This window comes from Labeo rohita, chromosome 3 (genome assembly GCF_022985175.1).
Source record: "Labeo rohita strain BAU-BD-2019 chromosome 3, IGBB_LRoh.1.0, whole genome shotgun sequence".
Taxonomy (NCBI): Eukaryota; Metazoa; Chordata; class Actinopteri; order Cypriniformes; family Cyprinidae; genus Labeo; species Labeo rohita.
This window is the reverse complement of record NC_066871.1, coordinates 19,848,913-19,862,574: the sequence shown is the minus strand read 5'-3', so window position 1 is coordinate 19,862,574 and position 13,662 is coordinate 19,848,913. Positions and strand designations below refer to the sequence as shown.

The window sequence follows — 13,662 nt, the reverse complement described above, 5'->3', positions numbered from 1 at the left end:
CCAATAATAATCACTTTCTCAGATCAGTCTGTTTTGAGATTCTTGGCAGATTCATGTAGTGATGTAGTGACGTGATCCCACGATTGTTGATTGGCGTTTTACCTTCGACCTGCCCTGAGTGAGCTGTAAACAGTCTGCCATTATTTTGACGCCGGAGCAGGGGAAGACAAGAATGTCTCCTAAGCAACTGAGGTGTTTTGTTGTTGGATGTAATAATGGACATAGTTGCAGAGGATTACTTTTGTTTTTGAAGGGAATGTGTCCCTGATCTGCCTAAATGCGTCTATGTTTGCGCAAATCACTCATGATCCAGCTTCACCTACAGAAGAAGTGAGTATAAGGTTTTTTACGAATCTTTGCAAATCGCCTTTCCTAATAATGTGCTAGTTAGCAAGTTCTGTGGCTTAATGCGGCTAAAGTTTACAGTCTCTCTGAGAATTGCTCGTCACCCCACAGAGGAGAGGGGTGGGGTGAGCAGTGCTCATTAGCATTTAAAGGGACATGTACCGAAACAGCTGTGAACAGAGCTGTTTTGCTAAGGTAAAAAGGGTGTTGTTTTACATGACCACTGAGAGATTTTAAACAAAGTATGTTACAGACTTTTCATTAAGACCCTAAAGAATCATATCAACTTATTGAGAATGGGCATCCAATGACCCCTTTAAGAAACCACACGATCAGACGATGTCAAGGGGTGTTTTTAATTGAAATTTGATATTTGCAAGGGGTCAAAGAGAACATGGACAGTTTGTTGACTGTTTTGCTGGCAGATATAATAACTACACTATCTGGACAACAAAAATTAAAGCTAATAAAAATGTTTTTGTTAACTTAAATCTGAAATAAAAAGTAAACATTAGACAGAAAATTAGAAATGCTGCTGAAGTTTAAGCACTAAAATCACTAACTAAAAACTTACAAAAATGTAAACTGAAAAAAAAAATATATATATATATTTTTTAATTAATTATATATATTATTTAATTATACTATATGATAGTAGATGATCTGCAAGTGGCTGATTTTATGTGAAAGGTTTTTAAAACATTCAATTAGTGACAATAGCTATGTATCCATTCACACATTTTTATGCAAATGTTGGGTTATCACATGAAAATGCTGGATGGAAGAGCCACGATGTGCATAAAAAACTTATGCGCTCTGTTGAGTTTAACATTTTTTTTTTACAATAACAAGACATGCACATAAACAATGATGGAAACACAATTACTGAATAAATTCTTTGAAAAAACTCATGTGACTTTGCCTCAAAAGACCTTGTGATTGGATAACTGAACTAACCAGTGTGAGGACACGGACTTGTAAAGAAAAATGTTAGAGGATTTCGATATAAGCAAAAAGGAGTTTTCCTTTGATGTAAACAAATCTTGGTTCTCACGAAACTAGCATATTCTCACCGGAGCTTAAGCTACGTCATCCACTGGAACGCCACTCTCTTGTGAACGCTTTGAAAAAGTTTTGAATATAGATATTTTTCTTACACAAACACGATTCACTTCAGAAGCCTTTATTAACCCCCCGGAGCTGTGTGGAGCATTTTTATGATGTATGGATGCACTTTATTGGACTTCAAAATCTCAACAGCCATTCGCTGCCATTGCAAAGCTTGGGAGAGCCGGACATTTTTTTATATAACTCCAATTGTATTCATCTGAAAGAAGAAAGTCATATTCACCTAGGATAGCTTGAGGGTGAGTAAATCATGGGACAATTTTCATTTTTAGGTGAACGATCACTTTAAAAGTTTACGCCAGTTTCCCAGGAAGTAACGATTTTATTCTCTTAAACACACAGGATGGAAACAGTGCTTTACTCGCAAATGAATTCGCAACGTTTTGGAAACATAAATAGTGTTGTCAACACAATGATTCAGCACAGTGCTTGAGTCCCCAAAAAATGCAATAACACAAACAAGCCTACAAAATCTATGAGTGACAGTGCAAACTGTCAGATAACACCTCAATAGATCCAAACAAACACACACAATGCACACTAGATGATATCTCGATGGCATTTTAAACAGACATTTCACTCAATGCTCTGAACTGTATTGTCATATCCCAATTCAACCTGCACAAGCTTTAGAGATGTACAGACAGTGTGAAATGCAGACATCTGTTCCATCTTTTATGCTTTGCTCTTCAATATTTTAGTCCCCTCTTCCTCCTGACATGTGACATTATTAAAAGGAAGGGCAGCAGCCACGTCCTACAGACCAGATCAAATTTTAAAGGGCACGGCCTGAAGAAACGCGCCACAGGGGGTCTGTCTCTGTTAATCGACCACACTGCTTGAAGTGGTGCAAATGCAATTCTATAGGGAAAATAACAGAAATAAACAGGAAAAAGAACAAAAATTTAAAGAGTCTGACATTATTTATTCTCCCTTAAAATGTTCCAAACCTATATGATGTTTTTCAGTCACAAATCACAAAAGGAGAATCAACTGAATGCACAATGAATATATATTAATAGTAGACCATTTGACTTGTGTGCTTCTTAGGTCACACAACAGTTTTGTGTGAGGAACAGAGGGAAAATTTAAAGTATTATATGCAACTTTTGGTGACCTTGTGGCTAATAAACAAAACTGCATGTGTCCCACAGGAGCTTCTCTCTGTTTATGGATATGACGAGTCACACAGGTACTGGGCCACTCCAGTGCAGTTGTCGTCCCAACAGATTTACAATAGTCTGAATATAAACACTTATAGGCGTATCATAGTGATTCAGGATAAGACAAAAACACAGTCTGGAAGATGGATTCATGGTGTACTCTCTCATTATATAAATTTTGATCAGAGTTAGTGTACCTTTAAATCATTGGTCGTTAACATGGTGCCTATGGCACTGGTTTGACGTCATGGTGTTTGGTTAAAAGACACGAAAAAACTAAGATGTTTGATGTTATTGACATCCAACCTTTAACATTCACCGTCAACTTTGAATTCACACGCTCTCAGATATTAATAGCTAGAGTTTGTATTGTGTTACCGAGAGGTGGTACAGTGGGGTCTGGATCAGTTCATCCATACACCTCCTCTTTCATGTCACTATAGCTTTCCATTATCTCCCTCTACTCTGATCAAAGATCAATCACTGGCCACGGCTCTTAAAAACAATGGATCCAAAAGGGGGTTTTCGTAGCAAAGCCATAGAAGAACCTTTCAGTGAACAGTTCTTAAAAGAACCACTTTTTCTCAGAGTGAAAAACATGTTAAAGGATTAGTTTACTTCCAGAATTAAAATTTCCTGTTAATTTACTCCCATGTCATCCAAGATGTTCATGTCTTTCTTTCTTCATTTGAAAGAAATTAAGGTTTTTGAGGAAAACATCCCAGGATTTTTCTCCATATAGCAGACTTCAATGGGGATCATGGGTTGAAGGTCCAAATTGCAGTTTCAATGCAGCTTTAAGGGGCTCTACATGATCCCAGCCGGTGTTATCTAGCAAACCAATTGGTCATTTTCTAAAAAATGCACTAGCTCGGCTTCACACATCACATAGTCACGTTGGAAAAGACGGGCGTTTAGTTCTTTGCACTTTGTACCAAAGTACTTTGATTCAAAAAGGTAGGGTAGGGCAAAAAAAAGTCTCATTTTCTCTTCCAACTTCAAAATTATTCAACAACGTTGTTTTACATTTTGTTTCTTTAAACGCTTGCTTGGTAAACACTGGGTCGCCCTTTCTAACGTGACTATGTAATGCGTGAAGTCGAGCTAGTGCAAGACGAGCATTTGTGGTTAAAAAGTATATACATTTTTATATTTTTTTAGGAAAATGACAGATTGTTTTGCTAGATAAGACCCTTATTCCTTGGCTGGGATTGTGTAGAGCCATTTGAAGCTGCACTGAAACAGCAATTTGGACCTTCAACCCATTGGCCACCACTGAAGTCCACTATATGGAGAAAAATGCTGGAATGTTTTCTTCAAAAACCTAAATTTAATATCAATTAATGAAAGAAAGACATGAATATCTTGGATGATAAACATAAGGAAATTTTTAATCTGGAAGTGAACTAATCCTTTTATAATTTGAAGAACCTTTTGTTTAATGGAAAGATTCTAAGTATGTTGAAGGTTCTTCAATGGAACCATAGATGCCAAAGAAACAAAAAAAAAGGATGATCAAATAAACTGAACCAAAATAAAAGACAATTTGCAACAAGTATTTTTTATGTCTAACACATTATGTCAACAAGTATGCAGCAAGCAGTGGGCTATATATGCTTACGCTGAACTTATTTCACACTGAGACCTATTTTCTGCTAGAGCTTTTCCCCAAAAGAAAATCACTCCTTTAATACACCATTAGCAGCCCGTGATTACTGCTCACACAGACGACCATGGCAACCACTGGCTGCCATGGAAACTACAAGTTGATCGCTTGAACATCACTCATGTGGAAAAAGTTGGTCGATCTGAAAGAGTTCTTTCGGGATGGAAAAAAACTGTTTTGTAAGCTAGCCTGTAAAGAGCAATAAATGACTATAACAATAGCCACGGTATTCAAAGATAATTTAAAATAATAATAAAATCTCAAACCTAGTACTGCAAGTTCTGTTCTGATAAACAAGTATGCAGACAGAATTGCTTGCTTTTCAGGCTTCCTTTCTTTTTCTTCTATACAAATTTCAGAACACATGACGACCTAATGCAAATCACAGCTTATGTAGTTTGACTGTCAAGCGATGAGATAAGACATGCATTTGTTTTATTTTTTAGATTGTATGAATGTAAATCATGGCTTTTACTTTTCTTTAGCACTTCAGGGCTCAGAATTGCCTTTTTTAAGCAGATGAATGTCTTAATTGAAGTAAATAACAGCTTTGAATGGTTTTAAATCTAAATGTAATTTACCTGCAACCACTTACCAATTATTTGCTGACATCAGAAATTTGTTATAATAAACATTTCTGTCTACAAGCCATTTCATATGCAATTAAGTGAGAAAACACCTCTATAACATCGCAAATGTACATATTTATGAAATATATCTGAATACAACATTAATGTGCATCCTGCATAAACTGCAGTCTGTACTGACCGGTACGACAATGAGAGGCTCCTTGTCCATGTTCTCCAAGGTGTCATGCGGACTCACAACATCCACAGAAAAACTGAAGAAACTCCACAGTCTCTACCTAAAAACAGACACTTCATCGCAGTCATCTTTACCATAAACATACTATACAAACACACCGGGTCTAAAGTAAAGAAAGAAAGCAGTACAGGATAGGTGGATGATGCTAGTTTTCTGAATCCAAGAGAACAACAAGCTGGATTGCTGAACAAACAGGCTAAACTGCCTAAATGCACCGATTTACAGAGAAAAAGGAAATCGACAGGGAGTGGTGAGAGAGGGTGTGGAACATTTGCAACAGGTCAAACCAAATGAGACCTAAAACGGCTGAAAGAGGCTCCACACTGATTAGTTGGCAAAGGTCATTACTGCTGACCTTGCCTGTCTAAATCAATATGGTGATATGCAGTGGTGGCCAGAATTATTAGAACACTAGTATTTTCACCAGCTAAATGGATTTAAGTCAGTTATTTCTATATTTTGCTGTATTGTGTCAGTAGAATTTTTTAGTTTACATTTCCAAACATTCATTTTGCCATTAATTGTAATCCAGTGAGATTTTTGTTTGCACAAGGAGTCTGACAAAAGCCTGTGCTCCACACAGAGGTCTGATATCACCATCATCCAGTCTGTCTGGAACGGCATGAAGAAACAGAACAAACTGAGACAGACTACATCCAGAAGAACTGTGGCAACGTCTCCCAAGATGCTTCAAGAGACCTACTTGCAAAGCTACCTGAAAAACTATGTGCAAACGAGCCTAAGGGCAAAATCGGTTTTACACGCAAAGGATTGTCACACCAAATGTTGCTTTAATTTAGTGAATAGGAGTTCACTGATAAAGAAAATCTATCTATTACATTATTTTTGAAAGCATCCTCATTTTACAGCATTTTTACACAAGTGCCTAAAACTTTTAACAGAACTGTAGCTTTGCACGTAGGCTTCCTGAAGCATCTTGGAGACGATGCCACAGTTCTTCTTATTATTACAATTAATTGCAAAATGAATGTTTGGAAATGTAAACTGATACTGACAAACTACAGCAAAAGATAGAAATAATTGACTTAAAACCATAAGCTGATGAAAACACTAGTGTTATAATAATTTTGGCCACCACTGTAGAAAGAATTGTTGTGTTCAAACAAGGTCCATCCACAGGTGCAAACAGCAAGAAAACATTAGAAATGTTCAAAATCCACAATAGACAAAGGTCTATCAACAATACATTTTTTTAAATTATTTTTTAGACTAGAATAGTGAAAATGTGCAAAAGTGCAATCAGTGTTGTTATTGTTAACTAAAACTACTAAGAATGGTTTTTGTTAATTTACAAAAGTTAAAATAAAATCTGATTTAACCACATCTAATATATATATTTTAAAATTGTATTTATTTATATTTATATTTTAAAAATTTACTAAGACAGGAAATAAAACCAACAATTTTTTTAAACTAAAATGAAAACAGAAAATATAAAAATAAAAGCTAATTCAAAATTGTAATACTTGCTATAATAACATGCAATGTGCAATGAGTTCAAACAGGCCAGTGAATAAACGTTTCAAAGAAAATATATCAGAAATATATTCCAGAATCACCAAAAAGAAGACTTTAAATGTAGCAATAGCAAGCTAATTTGTTTCCAACCAGTATGCCAACCTTTATAAATGGTACAATTGCTCTGCATAGTATCTACAATTGTAATGTAGTGCAACTGAAAAGTTGTATCCTACACAGTTTTACAGTTTTGTTCAAAATAAGAGAAAGTCAGTATAATCTAAGAGGTATGTATATGTTTAAAAAAGTAAGGGCAAAAACGAATGTAAAAAATAGGTGTATATCTGTAATAGGGGTAAATCTATGGAATACATGGGATAAGGAATTAAAACTCTGTAACTCACTTTGCAAATTTAAGAAAAAGTATAAATACAAGGTGATAAATAATTATATGATTTAGTATTAATCAACTGTGAATTTATTAGTTACAATATTGAAGTAATAGTTGGAATGTGTATTTCTGTTATCATGTATGTTTGGAATTTTGTATGTACATTTTGGGGAATGTTTTATGTACCTTTGTTTATCTTGTTTTATCAAATTTAGTCAAAAGTGTCGTTCATCAGTTAATTATGTATACAGGGTAGTCATAATAAGCAAGGCTTCAGCCTGCACCTTTTTCTGTAATTATGTTTATTTATTTATTTTTGTGAAAAGCTGTCTGTGAGGGCCGATTCTCTCACAACCTGAACAGATGACTGAGTATAGATCTACAACTTTTTATATTAATCTATACTGATTAAAATGACAAAGGAACTGAGTCCTGTGCTCTTGAACATAGAATAGGTTCAAAACGTGTTCTAGCTCTCAAAGCAAGGAAGACGTACAGATTACAGCGATGCAGGTCTCTAACAACAAGCAGATGCATGTAAGAGATAATGGATGGTCATTACTGAAAATAAACCCCAACATGGTTATCAGAAGCCTGACGCTATTTGTCTGTGTCTGCCTGTACACTATCCTGCTTTATACATGGCTTCCTACCAAATAAATATAACAGCACAGACTATTCATCTGAGGTATAATTACTTTATTTTACTTGTTCATCTGTTATGTACAGGTTTCTCGGATATTCAGCAACATTTAACTGAAGAATACCACAAACGACCAATCAGAATCAAGTATTCCAGAGAGACTGTAGTCACCAATAAAGGGAAATGTCTGTCATTAATTACTCACCCTCATGTTGTTCTAAACCTGTAAGACCTTTGTTCATCTTCAGAACACAAATAAAGATATTTTTGATGAAATCCAAAAGCTTTCGAAGCGATATTATATTACAGTTGAACCACTGATGTCACATGGACTATTTTAACGATGTTCTTACCTTTCTGAACCTTGAACGTGTCAGTTGCATTGCTGTCTATGCAGGACATAAAGCTCATGGATTTTATCAAAAATATCTTAATTTGTGTTCTGAAGATGAACAAAGGTGTTACAGGTTTGGAACGACATGAGGGTGAGTAATTAAAGGAGAAGTTCACTTCCGAAACAAAGATTCACATATAATGTACTCACCCCCTTGTCATCCAAGATGTTAATGTCTTTCTTTCTTCAGTCGTAAAGAAATTATGTTTTTTGAGGAAAACATTTCAGAATTTTTCTCCATATAATAGACTGGTATAATAGACTTATAATAATAGACTTCAAAAATGCAGAAGTACTGACACAGTCTTTCCAAAGTAAAAAATTCAAAGAAGATCAAATACCCTTAACAAAAAAGGTAAAACAGCGATATAAGACGATTTTGAAGTTGAGGGAGAACATGAGATGGGAGTTTTTCGACATACCCTAACTGTCATGAACCAGAAAACAAAAACAGTCCAGGCAGAGTAAGACAAGACAAGGTTTTGAGATTAAAAAGTATATAAATTGTATTATTTTTATGAAAATAAAAATAACGTTTCACTAGATAAGACCCTTCTTTCTCCGCTGGGATCGTTTACAACCGCATTTGGGATCGTTTGAAGCCGCATTTAAACTGCTTTTTGGAAATTCAAAATCTGAGCCCCATACCAGTCCATTATATGGAGGAAAATGCTGAAATGTTTTCTTCAAAAAACATAATTTCTTTACGACTGAAGAAAGAAAGACATGAGCATCTTGGATGACAAGGGGGTGAGTACATTATCTGTAAATTTTTGTTTTGGAAGTGGACTTCTCCTTTAAAGACAGAATTTTAATTTTAGGGTAAACTATGCCTTTAAGAGTAAACAGTCACTGATTTTTACAAATTCTGCTCACCACTGCTCAGACATTTAACTTTTAGTTAAAAAGCACTTTATTTCTATGTACTGAACAGCATCTATGGGCATTTGCTCCTAACACAAACATGATGCTGTGTGTTGCTCTTTATGGTGCAAACAGTATCTACCACTATTTACACACAGTGTAAACAGCATCTGCCTTTTTTAGACTGTGTAAATAGCTGGTGCCAAAAGTTGTAAGTTGTTCAGAAAGTCTTATCTGACATCACACATACACATGCTAGTTTATTGATTATAATGGGGACTTTCCATAGATCTCTACTGTTTTTATACTGAGCTACTAATATTTCCTGTGCTCTATCTCTACCCCAGCACTTCACATAAACCTTGCTATCCATTCAGACATTATTTTGTATGTTTATTCATCTTCACACAGAGCACTGCAAGCGATTTCAGATTTTCCAATCAGTGCGATTTGCTGTCAAATGGGAGGCATCTGGTCCCCATTCAGTAGGCTAAACCTTTCCCACACACATAAGCACACATAGTGTTTTTGCTCAATTTCACACGGTGAAATAAGACGTCAGCGACCTTGACAAAGTGTTGTTCACAGCTCACACACAAACCAGCATCAATTTTCAGTCATCACTGCAATTATCAAAACAAATATGTCCATTTTCACTTCTGTGTATCTTGTTCACATTTAAAACGCTGCATATATTTCGTAACAGCATCAACATTTACTCATCATGCGGAGTCACAGTTCTTTCTTATCAGTCTGCACATGTCTGTGAACACACACACACAAACACACTGTGCAAACGCACATTCAAATCCATGTGCTGGAGAGATCCTAATGACAGAAGGCGCTCACATGCACACACACGAATTCACTGGAGCGAGATATCTGTGCTTATTGATATAATCTAACACACTGTTTCATAATGATGGAACCAGGCAAATCCATTCTCACTGTCTGCACGCTGAACACTCAGCGACACACACACATAAAGATACACAAAAGTTAAACAAACACTGTGCAAAACTTCAGCAAAAGCTTTATCTTGTAGGGGTAAGCTCAGTGTAACATTTCCATGACGTGTTTTTGATACTATACGCTGTTTGTATAAAAAAAGAGAAAAAAACAGACTTTAACACGCAACATCGCACTTCAAAATGCAAAACAAAAGCATGATGCATGAAAGGATGTGTTCACAAGCTAATGCAATAGACTAAACAAACTAAAACAAAACAAAGGGATGCGAAAGCAGCCATAACAAATTAAAACAAACTTAGTAAATAAGAATAAAAAAATGGAAAAACAAACAAAAACATGTAATTACACGCCACTACTACAGATGCAGCAAACACATGGTGGACGGCAATAAGACAAAACAGCGAAATAAAGACAAAGAGACACGACCTCAGGCAAAAACACGTCTCGGTTTGCATATGTCTCGCAAGTTACAAAAAGTCAACAGCATCTGCCACTGAAACAGCACCATTAACAGTGATCTATGTGAGTGGCATCAGCTGTCAGTCAAATCCATCCTGGTCCTGACCTATTTTTTTTTTTTTGTTTCCCACAACCAGGTGTGGGAGGTGAAAATCAGACAGAGTGAGTGAGAAACACAAAGAAAGCGTTCAGCGTGGATGAAGAGCAGATAGATAAAGGTCAAGTCAAGGATGGTACTTACAGGCTTAAGTTTCTCTTTCAGGCTCATGGTGGCATTCTCTGAGCCGTGCTGAGACAGACACACAGAGCACTGACACGGGGAAACACCGCCCTTTCACACTCGCTCTCTTTTTCCTCATGCACGCAAACACACACACATACTGATAAAGGTGTGGAACGGACGACGGACATCCCATTTGTGTAATGATTAGACTGTGTAGACAGAATATGGATCTGATACAGCCACTGCAAGAGATGCGCTTCTCACACAGACTTTACATCATTCAGCGTGCCTTTTATCAAACTACATTAGTAGTAGTTATCTTCTGCTTCAGACTGATTTTTATATATGAAGTATATATACTATGCAGGCAAGCACAGTAAATAAATAACACTACAAAACATATTTTCATAATCTGAAAGTTTTTTTAAATACGACCTTTAGTTTACGGACCTAATCTCACTAATAACTTGTTGCTTATTAGCATGCATATTACATATTAGCTGTTTATTAGATTCAGATCTGTTTATTCACATTCTTTAATCCTACCCCATACTTAAACTAAGCATCTAGCTTATTTACTATTATTAAGCAGCAAAATTGGAGTTTACTGAAGTCATAGTTAATAGTTAGTTAACAGTGAGAATTGGTCTCCAAACTAAAGTGTGACCCTTTTTTTCAATACCTACTATTAACAATATGTTCCAGTGTAAAATGATGAATAGTAAAATAATTTTAGTGAAGAAACTAATTTTTTAAAGGAAGGAAATAGTTGGAGAGTGTAAATGACGCACATGTATTGAACAGTGTCACTGTTGTCTATAATTTACATTCTCACAAAGTCAATGCATTTGCACTCTGCAGCTGCACTGTGGCATGCATATGTCACATGCTTATTTATTCAAATGATTCTGCATATTTACTGCAGGAACATGCATAATTATTAAAGCATTTTTGAGCAGTTTTACTGAACTTGCATTAGAACAATTTAAATATTGTATTAGTATTGAAAGCCGGAAAACAGGTCCCTGATTTTTCCCATCCTTCATAATTATCATAATAAGTTTAAGGTCAGATTTTGTTTTGTTTTGTTTTTTTAGATTTTTATTTTTATTTTTGATGATAACTTCTAATTAGCAAAGAATGCATTAAACTGATAAAAAGTGATAGAATATTTTATTAATATTTATAATGTTACAAAAGAGTTCAAATAAATGCTGAAATTTATATTAATCAAACAATCATGTCAACTTTGTCCTGCTTGTCAGTTGGACATATTACATCCAAAAATCTATTTATAATAAAAATGATTTTGGTAAGTATATATTTGCTAAAACCATGACTATTTTTAATTAAAATGATTAATAAATGAAGTAAATAACTCAACCCTGTTATAAGTTTACATTACAATGAGAAATAAATATGTGACCCTGGACCACAAAACCAGTCATAAGGGTCAATTTTACGAAATTGAGATTTATACATAATTTGAAAGCTGAATAAATCCATTGATGCATGGTTTGTTAGGATAGGACAATATTTGGCCGAGATACAACTATTTAAATATATATGGAATCTGAGGGTGCAAAAAAATTAAAATATTGAGAAAATCGCCTTAAAAGTTGTCTAAATAGTTGTCTTAATAATGAATATTACTAATCAAAAAATAAGTTTCGATATATGTAGAAATTTTACAAAATATCTTCATGGAACATGATCTTTACTTAATTTCCTAATGATTTTTGCCATAAAAGAAAAATCAATAATTTTGACCCATACAATGTATTTTTGGCTATTGCTACAAATACACCCCAGCGACTTAAGAGTGGTTTTGTGGCCCAGGGTCACATATGTTCATGACAAGGTTGAGGTTTTTCAGTCAAAATGGCCATTGCTCCTCATGTAGTTAGGAGAGCAGGCCATCCATGGCAGCAATAACACAAGTACATTGCATACACTTATGGATTAAAATAAAATATTGAAAAATAATCATTTTACATCTTAATTTTATGTGATGGAGTTGAGTTGTTAAACTTTACAGCACCCTCCCTGACTATAATATGCCTCAAAAATATGAATAAAAAGTGTGATACTACTAATCATTTTCTCCACCACTATTAAAGAGACCTGAATGATGTCACTTCTGGTAAATGACGTCACCAATGAGCAGAGTCTAAATTATAGTGGGCGTAGAATGGTTATGACGGGGGTTGAGTTCAGACTGAGGGACATAACTTTAAAGTCTGTTTTTTTATAAAATATCTTGCAGTTCTTTAGAAAAATATTCTTCACAAGGAACACAAAGGAACACAAATACATTCTTACATTACTGCCAAAAATCACAGACACTATGCATGTTTTGTTAATAATTTTGTAAGTACAAACTCAGTGAAGTGCCTTATAGGGACATGACAAAATGCTTGGTTTAAGATAGATATAAGATATTATTTTATGCTAAAAAATATGAAAATGCAACAATTAATTTTATTCACTATATTGGGCACACCAAAGCATTGTGAAAAGCTTTGAACAAATAATTTTGACTGGGGGACTGAAATATTACTGAATCTCAGGAATGACCCATATAATAACCCATAGCAGATCTATACAGGTGGAGCTGGGGAGGGGGAGGGTTTAAGAGAAACTCTGAAAGCATGCTGCAAAATGCTCTAGTGATTTTGAAATTTAAAGCAGCAAGCTCACTGGCTGCATATTCAACATGAACCAATCAGCTTGTGTCAAGTAGTTTAACACTGTGAACATCATCAGTTTCCATTAAGGAACCATCAGTCTGCGCCACCTAGAGTTTCATGACAGAACTTGGTATTTAAAAAATCCTACCAATCCCAATATTTTGAGTGGTAGTTCATATTTTTGTGCCTTTCACCCCATATTTAATCGACAGCAGAAGAGAGGAGAACAGAAGAACAGGAAAACTGTTCACAACTTTTTCATGACCTCCCTAATATTTCTAATTTTTGTCTGTGATTCTAGAAACCCACATATCCACAAAATTCATGATCATACTTCATTCAAAGGTTAATGCTCCTCACATGCAGGCCAGTCTACAAAAAAACAATGCAGCTGGTCACATAACTAGGTACGTCATGTTA

At 35.1% G+C, this 13,662-nt stretch overlaps 1 protein-coding gene across 1 annotated transcript in view; it reads right to left on the bottom strand.

Moving 5' to 3' along the window:
• The window catches only part of kcnh6a (potassium voltage-gated channel, subfamily H (eag-related), member 6a), a 45,212-nt gene that overhangs the window by 11,454 nt on the left and 20,096 nt on the right, over positions 1-13,662 (bottom strand).